The sequence below is a fragment of the Quercus lobata genome, chromosome 11 (genome assembly GCF_001633185.2).
Source record: "Quercus lobata isolate SW786 chromosome 11, ValleyOak3.0 Primary Assembly, whole genome shotgun sequence".
In the NCBI taxonomy this organism is placed as follows: domain Eukaryota; kingdom Viridiplantae; phylum Streptophyta; class Magnoliopsida; order Fagales; family Fagaceae; genus Quercus; species Quercus lobata.
In genome coordinates, this window is record NC_044914.1 from 49,071,290 (window position 1) to 49,086,491 (window position 15,202).

Here is a 15,202-nt window from a genome sequence, read left to right on the forward strand (position 1 = left end):
CCAACACACTGGCATGGCAACTTGGCGTTTAATTTTCTGCCCTTTGCTCACACAATAAAAGTACTCTCTAGCAACTTGGATACATGAATAATGAAGCTTCGGATTGATCAAGGAGTTCTCAAAAAAAAATTCTATTCCTATGTTTCCACAATAACCAAATAGCAAAGGGAAATTGTGAGTACCAAGGAAAGCCATTGGCTTGAATTTGGTTGCTGCACAAACAGTTCATCTTTAGCCAATCCAGGAGGTCAAGGTTGAGGAAATCTACCAAGGATTGAGGCGCTCCCATGCTCATCCAAAACTTCCTCGCTACAGGACAGTCCCTGAGAACATGAATGATTGAATTTTCCTATGTACGGCATAAGGGGTAACTTGCAATGCAATTAATTCCCTTGGCCTTAATGACTTGTCATACCGGAATGCTACCATGGTTGCACAGCTAAAGAAAATGCTTAACTTTTGGCAAAGTGTCCAGGCCCCAAATCCAGCAACCCATGAAGGGAGGGGATTAGCATGCTCAAATATTTCCAAGTAATATGCCGATGCCATGGTAAATTCCCCATCATGGGAGAATCTCCACATCAAAGTGTCTTCTCTTTCACCCAAAGCTTGAATGGGTATGGCTTAGATCCTGTCAACAACCACTCCAGGGAGATCGAATGAAATTTTTTCCCAGTTCCAATTCCCATTTTGATGGATTTCAGCAATAGTCTGAGCTTCCTCCTATTGGGTAAGTGGGCCTTCAATAAGCTCTCTAACCGTATTGCCATTCACCCAATTACTCTCCCAGAAATTCAGTTTCAACTTGTTGCCCACATTCCAGCAAATTCCTTGTTTGAAAATTGGAAATCCCACTTTAATCGTAGCCCAATTAGAGGAGCATGGAAGCTTATCAGGGTTTAAGGACTTCCCACGATGATGAGAACAATATTTGTTCAAGAGAACTTTTCCCAAAGTGAATCTTTTTCTTGATAAAGTCTCCAATTGAATTTAGTAAGCAGAGCAATATTTTTGGCCCTTGTTGCCTGTATACCAAGACCCCCCCCCCCCCTCTCTTCCTTAGGCCTGATAATCACTCCATCCCACAAGGTGAAGTTTTTTCTTTTCCATAGAGGAGCCCCAAAGGAAGTCTCTGTTTATTTTATAGAGTTTTTCACACAAATGGTTCGGTAGTGCTACCCCTTGCATGACATGGTTTGGAATTGCTGCCATAACAGATTTAATAAGCACAGTTCTTCCTACGAAAGAAAGTAATTTGGCCTTCCACCCAAAGAACTTTGGGATCACTCTCTCCACTATAAAATTGTACCTATTTCGCGCTGCCCCTTTGTGGTTTAGGGGGAAGCCCAAGTATTTCCCCAAACTCAAGGTTTCAGAGATGTCCAGCAAATTACAAATATCCTCTCTAACGTTTGTAGGGACATTAGGCGAGAAATAAATACGATACTCTTCTACGCTGACCACTTACCTAGACTCTTTACAGAATTTGCTTAAAACTTCCTTGATGGATTCAGCTCCTATCTTGCTGGCTTTGGTAAAGAGCATGAGGTCATCCGCAAAGAACAAATGTGAGATTCCCAAATTATGTTTGGAAGCTTTCAGAGGGTCCATTCTTTCTTCCTACAACTTTCATTGATGAGAAATCCAAGGTACTCCATACAGAGTAAGAACAAATATGGAGAGAGGGGGTCTCCTTGTCGTATTCCTCTTGTGGGCTTAAAGGAGTTGAGTTTGCCACCATCACCATTGAAGAGGATAGAAGTTGTTGTTGACGAAACACAACTCATAATCAGCTTGATCATCACATCAAGAATTCGAAAAGTTATAAGGACATTGCAGATGAAGGACCATTCAAGGCGATCATAAGCCTTTGCAAGATCAACTTTGATGACCATAAAGCCCACTTTGCCCTTCTTCTTGTCTAGAGTATGGATAAGCTCTTGTGCTATGACAACGTTGTCTAAACCTCTCCTTCTTGGCATAAAGACAGTCTAATTGGGGGAGACTAATTTATCCAAAAAAGGTCTAAGGTGACCCACAATTATTTTTGTTACCACTTTGTAGATGGAATTACATAGACTAATAGGTCAAAAGTTATTAAGGCTTTTCGGGTTTGGGCATTTCAGGTCTCATTTAGGATCCTAGTACCTCCCTTGATTCAAAAATATTTGAGACTTCCTTGCAAATAGAATTCTTGACATCAGTCCAAAAATATTGAAAAAAGCCTACGTGGAGACCATCAAGCCCAGGATGTTAGGACATATGTGATTCACTTGCTAGGAACATATGTCATTATTTTATGTAATTGGCTAATCCTTTGACAAAACGCACTTTACTTGTATTTGGGTAGATCTAAGATGTGTTTAATACTTCAAAAAACTTTGTTTCAAGATCAAGTGTTGAAGCCATGCAAGTCTGTCCAAGATTCAAGTTTGAAAAGTGTCTGTCATTAAAGCTCGACAATTAGCTCGACAGCTAGCCATCTATCGAGCTTGAAGAGCTGTTCCAGCCCCGTGGCTCGACAGCAACTCGACAAATAGCCATCTGTTCAAGGTTTATGAAAAATAGAGTTTTAGTTCTGTTTTGACTGCAATCCGTGATTATGTGTTTGTGCTTTCTTTTCTCACAACCCTAGACATATAAAAGGATTATTTTAAGGGCCGTCAAAGTGGGAACAAGTTGCACAAGTGTTGAGCAAAAGTTTGTTCAAGCAAATTGTGACCGTAGACAGAGTTTGCCCTAGTTCATCATTCTTGTAAAGAAGTTGCTGCGTTTGTGCACCATAGGGTTTTGTGGCCAAGCATTTTCTTGATCTTCATCGTCTGGATGAACTGAAGAACTTTGCAGCCAACAACCTTCTCTAGTTGGTGATTGAAGTCGCATACTAGGATCTGCGCAATTGGCCTATCAGTCACGTACTAGGAGCCGTGCATTACAAGGAGAGATTGTCACTACAGAACAAGTCCAATTGGGGATTGAGGTAAGGGTACAACTGTAGGTTGGTATAAGGTACTAGGATTCTTTTACTTGTAACCGCTTGTTGTGATAATAGTGGATTCTTGGGAGTCCACCTTAAAATCACCCGGTGAGGTTTTTGCAATGTTGGTTTTCCCCATTCGTAAACAAATCACCGTGTCAATTTATTTTCCGCTGCATACTTAGTTTAATTGGTGATTTGTTTGTGATACCACGCACTTTGCATGTTAATTTGATTAATTAATAAACTTGGCTAATTAATCAATTAATTCATCACAAGGGGTCAATACGTTTTTGGCCTATCATGGGAGCTTTAAAGGGTTTCAACGGCCCAAGGCCCTGCCTAATTTCTTCTTCCAGGATAGGGGCACCAAAATGGACCTCTCTTCTTTAGTAAGGAAGTAGCAACTAAAAGAATATACTTCTGATTCACATGTGGAAGCTAAAAGACCAGTTTGGAAAATCTTCTTAAAACCTGAGAGAATGAAATCCTTAACCCCTTCTTCATTAGTTATCCACTCCCCAACAGAATTTTTTAGGCTTCGAATCTTGTTCCTATGCCTTCTGACCAAAGTAGAGACATGAAAAAAAAGAAGTATTACAGTCTCCATATGTAGCCCAATCTAGATGTGACTTTAAGGCCCAATATTCCTCCTCTTGCTGCATAATTAAGTTGTATTCTTCAATGAGATTCCTTTCCAATTGGATATGAAATTGATTGGGCCCATTGGACAGGGATTTTTGGGCCCCATTTAGTCTAGCTAAAACCCTTTTCTTCCGAGAAAAATATTCCCAAAGACAGATCTATTCCATTGCTTTGCTCTATCAACAAAATTCCTTATAGCCAAGTGGAGGTTAGGGTCAGACTCCCAAGCCTTTCTAACTACATCAGGGAAATCTGAATGGTGAATCCACATGGCGTGAAATCTAAAGGGCTTCTCAATTGTAGTAGGTGGGGGTCGAGATAATTCCAGGAGGACTGGGCAATGATCTGAAAACACCCTAGGCAAGTGGGTCACCATGGCTTCAGGGAAAAGAACTCTCCAAGTAGGGTTTGCAAAGCATCTGTTAATGCACTCTAGAATAAGATCAGTTACTTGTCTAAGGTTTGACCATGTGTATTTGGGCCCAGAAAAACCAAGGTCTAGAAAATTACAATCATCCAAGTAGGCTTTAAACTCTAAGGCTCTATTGAGATTCATCTGCCTACCCCTAAGTTTATCATTTCCACAAAGTATTTCATTAAAGTCTCCTAATAGTAACCAAGGAAGGTTATGCAAAAGGGCTACTTGAGACAGATTAGACTACAAAATTTTCCTTTCAACTAAACAGGGACTAGTATAAACAGAAGAAATAAGCCAAGTAAGGTCAAAATTGCATACCTTAATGGTGGTATGGATCTCTTTCTTTGTGGCTGCCAACATAAACACTTCCACCTCCTCTCTTTTTCCAAAGTAGCCAAAGCCCCCCCGTATACCTAATGGTTTCAGTAGTGAAGAAGCCATTGAAAGGGAGGCCCTCAATAATCTTGGCAGCCTTATCACCACCCACTCTAATCTCAGTGATAATCATGATAGAGGGAAAATGGTTCACAACCATTTCAAACACTCTTCTCTTGGAGTCCCCATTCAAGGCAACCCTACAATTCCACAAAAGGATATTCATTTGGGAATAGTTGGTAGTTGGTATTTCCACTAGATTAGTCTCCATCTTGGCTAATGTAATCATGCTCCATTCTAGCCTCTTCAACAGGTCCTTGGATGCCACCCAGTCTGGCTTCCATACCATCATGTAGTTTAGAATTCCCTGAATTTCTTCTTTACAGCATAGGAGTAGGTCGCATCTCTTGGCTGGGTTGAGAATTTGGAACAGCTTCATCATAGGCACATTCCCCAGATGCATTGACACCGAACCCCTGAAATCGATCACTTTCCTCTCTTGGACTAACCAACCCAATTCGGCCGCCTTAGTTTGTTCAACTCCTGAGCTTCCTTTTCTGAGATCAACAGAGTGTCTATGAGAAATTTCCACCAACGATTTGGTGTCCTTCCCTAATCTGGGTGATCCAAAGGAAGGTTCCTTATTATTACATTGGTCAGAGTGATTAGAAAGATGTGCTTCCAGGCTACAGCTAGATCCTCTTCGAACCAACCCATTATGTCTATTGGGGCTGCTCGTATCTGTGCAATCACTTCTTCTAGAATGGCTAAAGCCTTGTTCCTATGCCAAATTACCCATCCCACCATGGGAAGTGGAGGGAAGGAAGGGGAGGGGGGGGGGGGATGAGCCATAATTAGAACGTGAACTAGAAGCAAATACAGGAGACTTGTGGCTAAATTCAGGTTTGGGGTTGGGACGCTTCAAAGCTTTGGAGCTTTTAGAACTTGGGATTTTATTTTCTTGGACTGGCCTCGTTAATTTCACTTTCTTATTCCCATGCTCAATCGTTTGGGTTGAGTGGTTGCCCAGATCATTGCTCAAAATATTTTGACTGACAATCTGATTGTCCATTCAGCCTTCTCCATTCCTAGTTTGCGTGTGAGCTTCTCCAACTTGACATGATGAGATGGTTTCATCAAAGGCCTCAACAGCTCTAAGAGAGGGACCAGCTTTAAATTGAAAATTCAAATCAAGGTTAAAAGGTTTCAGGGTGTTCGAATTCCCCTGTTTACCCTTAGTTTCCTTGGGGGTGGAAATTGGTTGCTAATAGGGCAATTTGGTCCCACAATTTCGTCCAGTTCTAACTGGATTTTTCTTTTTAGTAACTAGCATCCATTCTCCAAAGTTGGGTTCAGACTGATCAGTTTGTTGCATCATTTGTCTCTCTGAAGGTTCTTCATTCGTTGCCTTCTCAACTAGTCTCACATGATAGCAGCAATTCTCTTGCTTGTGCCCAAGCCTCCCACAACAGAAGCACATTGACGAAATGCCCTCGTACATAACCTTTTGCGTTAGACATCCCACTCTGACCGTATTAATCAGCGACTTGGTAAGATCAACCTGAATACAAAGACGTGCATAGCTTGCCCTTAAACCAAAAGCAGTGTATGAGTCAATTCTCAATACAGGCCCAATGGCTGAACCAATTTCTCGGAGTACTGAGGAATCATAAAATTCTGTTGGAAGCTCTAAAAACCTGATCCAAACAGCCACAGAAGAAATGGTAGCTTCAGAGGCTTTAAAATACGGTTCCCCTGGTTTAATCGCAAGAAAATGTTCCCTGATAAACCAAAGGCCTTTGCGTAGCACTTTGTCGTAGTCTGTATCACCATTAAACTTGATGAAAAAAAAAAAAAAAAACTCTTCCTAAAGTCACAAAATCCATTTTTGCCATTGGCTTCCACAAGGTATTGATTTTGAAACTGAGGTAATTGTACCACATAGTTTTTCCATACACTTTCACTATCAAGGCCTTAGTCCAGGGAGCTCTTATTCGAAACTTAGTCTCCTTAGAGAATTTAACATCCACCATTCCCTTAACGAGCTCATCAAGCTCTGTGTCTGACTCCACCTCTAAATCTTCCACCCTATCAAACCAAAATGCTTGGGCATATGCACCAGGAATATCTCCCAGTTGACTATCCTTATAGCTTACTTGTGAACGAGGTGGCATAAAAGATTTTTCTTTAAGATTATCTTTGAATTTCTTCACACTCCTCTCTAGCTTCGCTTCTTCCTCACTCAAGCTTTGGTTGGCTTGCTAAAACTTAGGTTCCATTTCTTTCTTTGTTGATTTTTTTTTAACTGGTTTATGACAAGTAGTATCTCACTCTATCACTTCATCACTTGGCCGACCATCCCTTTCTTCTTATTTTCTTTTCCTTTTTTTCATTTTCTCTCATTCCTCCTTCTCACTCTCTCATCCTCTCTCACCGGTACCTCCATACCACCACTTCCACTATCATTTTTCTAGCAAGATCACGGGAAAACCCTTAAGAACCTATAAGCATCATCACATATTTTTTTTTTTTTGAGGTAAAAATTTCTAATCTTTTGGTGGGTTTTACACTTTTGCTTGAGGTTATTTTTATTTAATTTTTAATAATAATACTCATGTGATTTGTGAGCATTGGAAGTGATATTTATGTGTTTATAAGTATGAGTTTTGTATTGGTGTAATTATTTGATGAGTGAGTTTCTGGTTTGTGCTAATGGTGGCTATGTAAGGTTTATTTGTGGTGGAAATTTAGGGGTTTTGAGTTATAACATGTGATGGTTGGTAAATCTAATTTTTTTCATAGCTATTGGGTTTAGTTGGAGTTAGTTGAAGTTCTAATTTTCTTGTCATGGAGGATTTTTTTTTTTTTTTGAGAGGAAAATAATTTCATTAAACCAGAAAAGGGCTACAACAGAGAGCCACCAGCATGAGGCTCTAAATCAAATTCAATCAAATGAAAAACAAAAGGTGGGGTAACACCTTTCCATACATGAGAACAAAGATTAGACTTGGCAAATTGAGCAAGCTTGTGAGCAACCATGTTGTAGTCCCTTTTCAAGTAGGAAAAAGAGCAGCAAGAGAACAAAGCTTTGGACTGCAGAATGCCTTCCACTAAATGACCAGCTTCACCTTCAAAGTTACCATGAACGTTGCCCCCAGTGAACCTTAGAACGTTGCCCCCAAGAATTTTGTATTTCTGTCTTGGAGGATATTTTGATTTTGCTTTCATTGGTCTCTTGATGATGTTGTGTAAATCTTATGGAAGCTAGTCATAATGTTATATTTGATATTTGTAAAGTTGTGATTTACAACTATGTATTTAGTTGGCTTTTATTCCATGCCAAATTTGATTATAATTTTATTCAATCTTTTGTACCCTGTATTTATTGTGAGATTTGATTATAAGGGTTGTGTGATAGAGAAAGAGTGTGAAGACTCAAGCTATTAAAGACTGAAGAGGTTTTTGTGGGTATCTCGCGACTTAGCATCCCGCGAAGTAATGCATGTGTCCTACACATGACTGGAATGCAAAGAGTCAGTATAAATGGAGACAGCTGTGTCTTGCGAGTATCTCGCGGGTAAGGCCTTCCCGAGAGACACCCGCGAGACATTCTATTTTGCTAGACTGTACTATCTGATACACACTTTCTGTACCCACACTATATATACCCACATTACCCACAAATGTTAGGGAGTGCTTCTAAGAGAAAACCCTAGCCTCAAACCTTGAGAGTTAGAGATTATCATACCCATATATCTCTACACATATGCTTGTGGATTTCCTCAACTCCTACCTCTTCATTTCCATACCATTGAGAGGTTGATAGGCCAAACACTTACCACACCCTTTCAGAGTGTCAAGTGAGGATTTGGTGCTGCTGAGAAGTATTGGAAGAAGCCAAGGATGGCAGATGCAACATAGAGCTTGTTGCGGGATCCGGAGAGTTGGACAAGACAGTTCTGAGAAGCCTTGTTGGAGTAGGAGCTTGGAGGGCTTAGGTACAGTGGGTAGATTAGGCTTGGATGGTCTCTTGCTAACCCATGTATCCCAACTGATTATCTAATGGATCGATTACTGCTTGGAGGGCGGCGGAGAGGTTTTTCGCCGAGTTCTTCGGTTTCCTCTTTGATAACACATCGGCGTGTTATCTTGTGTTTGCATCTCTCTTCTCTACTCTTTTACATTCCATTTTACTGCTGTGTTGTCTTGATTATGGATTAGAGTAGCTTGTTTGTTTATCCGCTCACATTTACACTATTCCGCACTTAGAATTAAGTTAGTGTAAAATCTATCGAGCCATAACTTTAATTTGGGGGTCTAAATAGCTCTTGTGTTTTAACACATTTTCGAGCTTTCAATTGGTATCAAAGCGAGAATACTTGATTTGGTTTCATTATAATGTGCATGAAATATATACAATAAAGTACTCACATATCTATATATTTAGCCTTACTTTTATGTTATTTTGTGACTGATTATATGACTGATTATATAATATCTTTGTGTTGTAGGTAACAAGGGCTTTACATGCAAAGTGGGGCTAGGCCAATTGAATCAAGCCAACTTACATCCAGCCAGGCATTAATTCAAGAAAAGACCAACCCAATTAAATTTAAGTCCAATTGGAGTAAGGAATCAAAGGAAATTTGCGCCAAATCCAAGTCCAATTCGGATTAGGATTCCAGACTGCACATCAGTTAGTATTTTTGGCATAACTTTCGGCTCAGATGTCCAATCGAGATGATTCAAGTTGGGCTGGAACGATAACTTAAAGGGCTACAACTTTGTAGTTTACCAAAAGTCCAAATTCTGACGTTAAATGGGCCAAAATAGTCGGTTAAGTGAAGCCTAAAAATCTGGGATTTTCTCCAAACGGGAATTCAACTTGTAATAGGATTCCTTAACCTATTTAAAGGTTCTTTAGGGCAAAATTCAGGGAGACTAGTGCTAGGGCTGAGGGGACTGAACATATAGAGGCTGCGGCTAGGATTGGTGCGTAGGAGCAGAACGTGTTCTTTTTGTCTATGGCTTTTCTCTAGCACTGTGACTATTTCTTTCTCTATTCTATTTGTTTAGTTTAATGATTAGTATTTTATTTTTATGTTTTCTTTCAATTACTATGAGTAGCTAAATTTATAATTAGGGTTGAGGATGAAACCTTGTTAAGGATTATTGGTAATATTTATGTGATTTGATTTTTCTCACAATAATTGTTCTTTAATGATTTAAATTGTTCTTGCTTCATATCAATTGACTAAGATGGGATTCTAGATATGAGTTCAATCATGTTTTTCTCATGATTTAGGATTTGTCTTAATTAATTGAATGCTTGGTTTATTAATTCTTGATTATAAAATCGGATATATCTTGTGATTTGTTTGACTATGGATACAATTTATGATTTGATTTTATACTTAAGAAGCGAAGAAGAACATGCTTTTGATTTTTAAAATAAGGGTTTAAATGATGATATTTTCCATGATAACAAGATTGATTTCTAGATTATCATGTAGTGAGTTGGGAAAAATTAATGATCATAAATATATGCTAATATGACTTACAATGCGGATTCCAAAACCTTAATTCCTTTCTCTTGATTGTTTACATCTTTTTATTACTTTATATATTTTTCTTAGTTTAACTATTTGCTTAATTTTATTAATTGCTTAGTTTATTTTATTGTAATCAACCAATTTTTATTTAAACTAGATTAGGATTAATTTGGTTAAGGTTTAATTAATTTTCCTACATTCATACAAGTCTCTGTGGGTTCGACCTCGTTCTTGTCCAACTATACTTCGGTACGGTTCGTACACTTGCGAGTATTTTAAAATTTCACAACACATTACCTAAGTGTGATCCTTGACCCCTTATGTGTTTTTCCATGGATAATGTTTTGTATGCTTCTATGGATGTTATTGATTGTAACATGCCATGTATTTGTGAAAATGCCTCTATGAGTGTTTATCCTCATGATTATGATGCCATGTTACATGAATCTTTGGGTGTTGTTGATTTTCCTAACATCAAACTCTTAAAGAAAGGAGCTAAGAAGTTTCATAAGAATTTGAGCAAGTTTCATTATGAAAAGGATGATTTGATTGCTAAGCTCAATGAATCCAACAAATTGGTTGAGAAATACAAGAATCTTGTTGAAAATTCTCTTGAAAAGCTAAAAAAAGTTTGAGTGTTTGAATATGGACTTGGATGCTAAACTTTTTTGTCTAACAAATTTGTTGATGAGCTAAAATGTAAAAATGAATCTTTTAAGATGCATGCCAAGTGTTTGATTGCTGAACCTTCTGTTAAAAATGATGATAAAATTTGTTGCAATCATGTTGTAGTACCCGATTGTGTGCCTATTGTGTGTTCTACCTCAAAAGACAAATTGATGTACATTCCTCCACACAAAAGAAACCAAAAGGTGGAGAGAAAGGCTCTTAAGCCTAAGCCTCTGTTTAGGTCCCATCCTAGGGAATTGAGTGGATCTAAATTTGTTCCTACTTGCCATCATTGTGGTGTGATCGGTCACATAAGACCCCAATGCCCCAAGTTAAAGAAAGAACAAACTCATGTTGCTAGATCCCTTCTCAAAAGGCCTAGTGGACCTAAACACATTGTTTGTCACCATTGTGGTGCCTTTAGTCATCTAAGACCTCATTGCTCTAAGTTTCAAGCTCTTAAAAGAATTAAAAGAAAAGAGAAACTTGAGCTTCGTAGAAGTTGTGCTAAAAAGGATAAACTAGATTTGAGTGATAATAGCATGTTGTTAAATAAAGTGTTTAATACTCTTAACTCCTTGTCTATGTGCATCTCCGGTTCTCATTCTCCCAACCCTCGTCTCACTTCTCATGAGACACTCATTCTGAACAATCGTTGTGTTTGGATGAGAAAGGGTTCCTATGGTTGAGTTTTTGCTCTTTTGGTCCTTGATCTAATTCTTTCAATCTTTGTTGGACCCTTCATGCATTAAATGTCATATCTTCATGCATTTTGTGCATCTTACATTTATTTGTATGCATTATTTTGTTTTTGTTTTTGTTTTTTATCTTACTTTATTGCTTTTGTTTTGTGTGAGTAAAAATCCAAAACCACATAAAAAGTGAAAAATTCAAAAAGTTTGATCGTATTTGTTTGAGCACATGTCATATGTGAGTTTGGCCTAGTACCTTCATACCAATGGTGTAGTGCATTTACGAACCTAACTTGTTCTGTATGCACATAAATCTTTGTGGGAGAAATCTTGAAATCTATGTGACTGTTGTAAATAAATCTTCAAACTTGTCATGAATGATTGATCAATAGTCTTGATGGTCTTGATACTTGCATAGACTTGGGCCTATATCTCTTCCCATTTTATTTTTAAGTTTTTGCTATAGAGCTCACCAAATGTAAATCTTCAAATGAAAAGAAATAATGAGATGCAAAAGCCTGTCGCACATACTAGTATTTGACTAGGAAAAAGGGAAAGCGACTTTTGAATTGAAATGTATAGTGCTCAAAAAGCCAAAGGCTAACTATCAATGTTGAAATATCAAAAATTTCAAGCACCGATCTCAAAAAGAGATGTATTATCCAAAAAGGATCAAATGTTATGATTTATGAAGAAGCCAAATGAAAAGTTTCTAAGTTTTGTAATCATTCTCTTGTGGGAGGTCATATATGTTCATTTCTATAATTGAGATAAACCACTTGACTTATTACTAGTTGTGTATGACTTGATTAAATTGATCATTGAAACTTCACTCTAGACTAAGGACTATTCCACATTTGATACACACACACAACACACAAGACTTATGTTCAATAACTATCTATTTCATTTGTGTGATTGTACATGTTCAAATGTGATGTGTGTGTGCTCAACCATATGTAGATCAAACCAAAAAGATTTTTGTTCTTTTTATTTGCTTTTGGAAGTGATTTGTATCACTCATGTTTTTCAAAGTTTTTCAAATTTTTTTTGTGTGAAAAACATGTTTTCTGGATGTTTTTGTGACCTATTTCATGTGTAAGTTCAACTAGGAGTTAAATTGTTTAATTCTCAAGTTTTTCAGTTTTGGACAGAGAGTTAGGTGACTGTTTCGCGAGTAAGGCTTACCAACGAGATACCAGCGAAATTTTCACGGAAAGCTAACCAGTGAGATACCAGCGAAAATTTCTAGATCAGCTTTTTAAAGGGCATTTCGTGGGACATTTGTTTTAAACGCCTCCCATCTTCTCCAAAACCCCTGTTTTAATGTTTCTACATCAAAACCCAACTAAATTCAAGTGTTTCTCATTCCATTAACATCTCTAAGGTAATCTTTAACTCTTTTCATTGATTTTGATCCTTATATTATGTTTTTGGGGGTTTTATGTTCATAGTTGGGATTTTCTCAAATGGGAGTTGGAAAACTTAATTTTTGTCAATCTTTTTGATTGGGCTTTGTTTTGAATGATAATTTGCTTTGGATATTGGCCCTTTGTGGCAAAAATAACATGTTTTTAGGCAAGATTTTCATATGTTCATGCATTGTTTAACATACATGCGTAGTGTGTGCACTCTAAGTGTTTGATAAAATGCCCAAATGGCATTTTGTTGTTATTTTGGTCTTTGATGAGTACCAAACTTTGGGGATCATCATAATTATTCATGTTCATCATGTTTTAATCATTGGTGGTGTGTTTTTTGCACTTTGCCTCGTGAGTGCTTATTCATGCATTAGTCATGCATCTCACATGCACACTAGATGCACACGAGATGCACCTTACTGCACACACTCTAACACTTGACATGTTTTGCACTTCACTCATGCTAGTTAAGTCTTTTTAGACCTTTTAGCACACATAAGATGTTCTTGTGTCTATGTCATGCCTAGGTTTATATCATGTTCCATCATCCTTAGCATGTAATGTTCTTTATGCTTTGTAGCATTTTTTTTAAGATGTTTTTTTGGCTTTCGGTTGAGTTTCATTTTCTCATTCTTCTTGCACCCCTCATGCATCTTGTCCTTGTTCATATCTTCTTTTCTTCCCTCCTTCCTCTTGATTCATTTATCAATTCGTGACAAAAAGGGAGAAAGTATACCGGAGAGTATACTGGTGTGTTTTGTCATTTTATGACTTGTGCACATTCTTAGAGGAAGTAATTCTACCTCGTGCACATTTGTAGGGGGAGAAAGTCATAGGGGAGATTCATATATCAAGGGGGAGAAGACATTCTTTTTTTAGAAAACCTTGTTTTACCTTATGCTTGTTTTCTCGGTGGTTTATGGTGCTTTGTGTTCATTGTAGTCATTCTTCAATGACTGATCCTGTTTGATCAAGTTTTTGCTTACATGCTCTAGTGTGTTTACTAACTTGATCGCATTTTACTTGCTTATATACGTACCATGTTTTCAACTTGTCATAAGCTTAATGGAAGTTTTGTTTGTGTGCAAGCGTTTCAGGTTACAAGTATATAAGTGCAAGTGCTTCACAACTTCTAGATTAGGTGTGAGTGAGTTTTGCCACTGTTCCCAAACTCATGTTTAAGTCTAGAGTCTGTTATAGGGGTTTTGTCACGGAATAGCCAAAGGGGGAGATTGTAAAGTTGTGATTTACAACTATATATTTAGTTGGATTTTATTCTGTGCCAAATTTGATTGTAATTTTATTCAATCTTTTGTTGTGATGCCTCAATTTTGAAATAGCTGGGGATATTTGGATTGCATTACATCTTTACGCTCCCATGAAGCTTCTTCTATGGAATGGTTCCTCCATAATACTTTGACCAAATGTATAGTCTTATTACGTAGCACTTGCTCTTTATGATCTAAAATCTGAATTGGAACTTCCTCATAGGACAAGTTCTCTTTGACTTGAAGGGGCTCATAACTCAGAATATGAGAAGGATCAGGGACATACCTTCTCAACATGGATACATGGAAAACGTTATGTAACCTTGACAGAGCTGGTGGTAAAGCAAGCCGATAAGCAACAGAACCAACTCTCTCCAAAATTTCAAAGGGCCCCACATATCTAGGGCTTAACTTACCCTTCTTGCCAAACCTCATAACTCCTTTCATAGGTGCCACTCGAATAAAAACCATGTCTCCTATTTCAAATTCCACTTCTCTTCTCCGTGGATCAGCATAACTTTTCTGTCTACTTTGAGCTGCCCGCAATCTTTCCCGAATTACATCAATCTTTTCAATGGTCCTTTGAACAATCTCAGGACCCAAGATTCTCCTCTCTCCAACCTCATCCCAACAAACTAGGGATCTACACTTTCTCCCATACAAAGCCTCATAAGGTGCCATCTTAATACTGGAGTGATAGCTATTGTTATAAGCAAACTCCACCAAAGTCAAATAGTCATTCCAACTACCCTTGAAATCCAAGGCACAAGCTCTCAACATGTCTTCTAAAGTTTGAATAGTTCTCTCAGACTGTCCATCTGTCTAAGGGTGGCAAGCAGTACTAAAATTCAACTTAGTACCCAAGGCTTTCTGTAAGCTATCCTAGAACCCTGAAGTGAATCTCGAATCTCTATCAGATACAATAGAAGCTGGCACTCCATGTAACCTCACAATCTCATTAATATAAAATTCAGCCAGTTTGTCAAGAGAGTAGTTCATTCTAATTGGAATGAAGTGGGCAGATTTAGTCAACCTATCCACTACCACCCATATAGCATCATGATTCTTAGGTGATCTTGGTAACCCACACACAAAGTCCATGGTGATATACTCCCACTTCCTCTCAGGTATAGACAGAGGTTGTAGCAACACACAATTCATAATTTAAACTCTCAGGTTCCATGT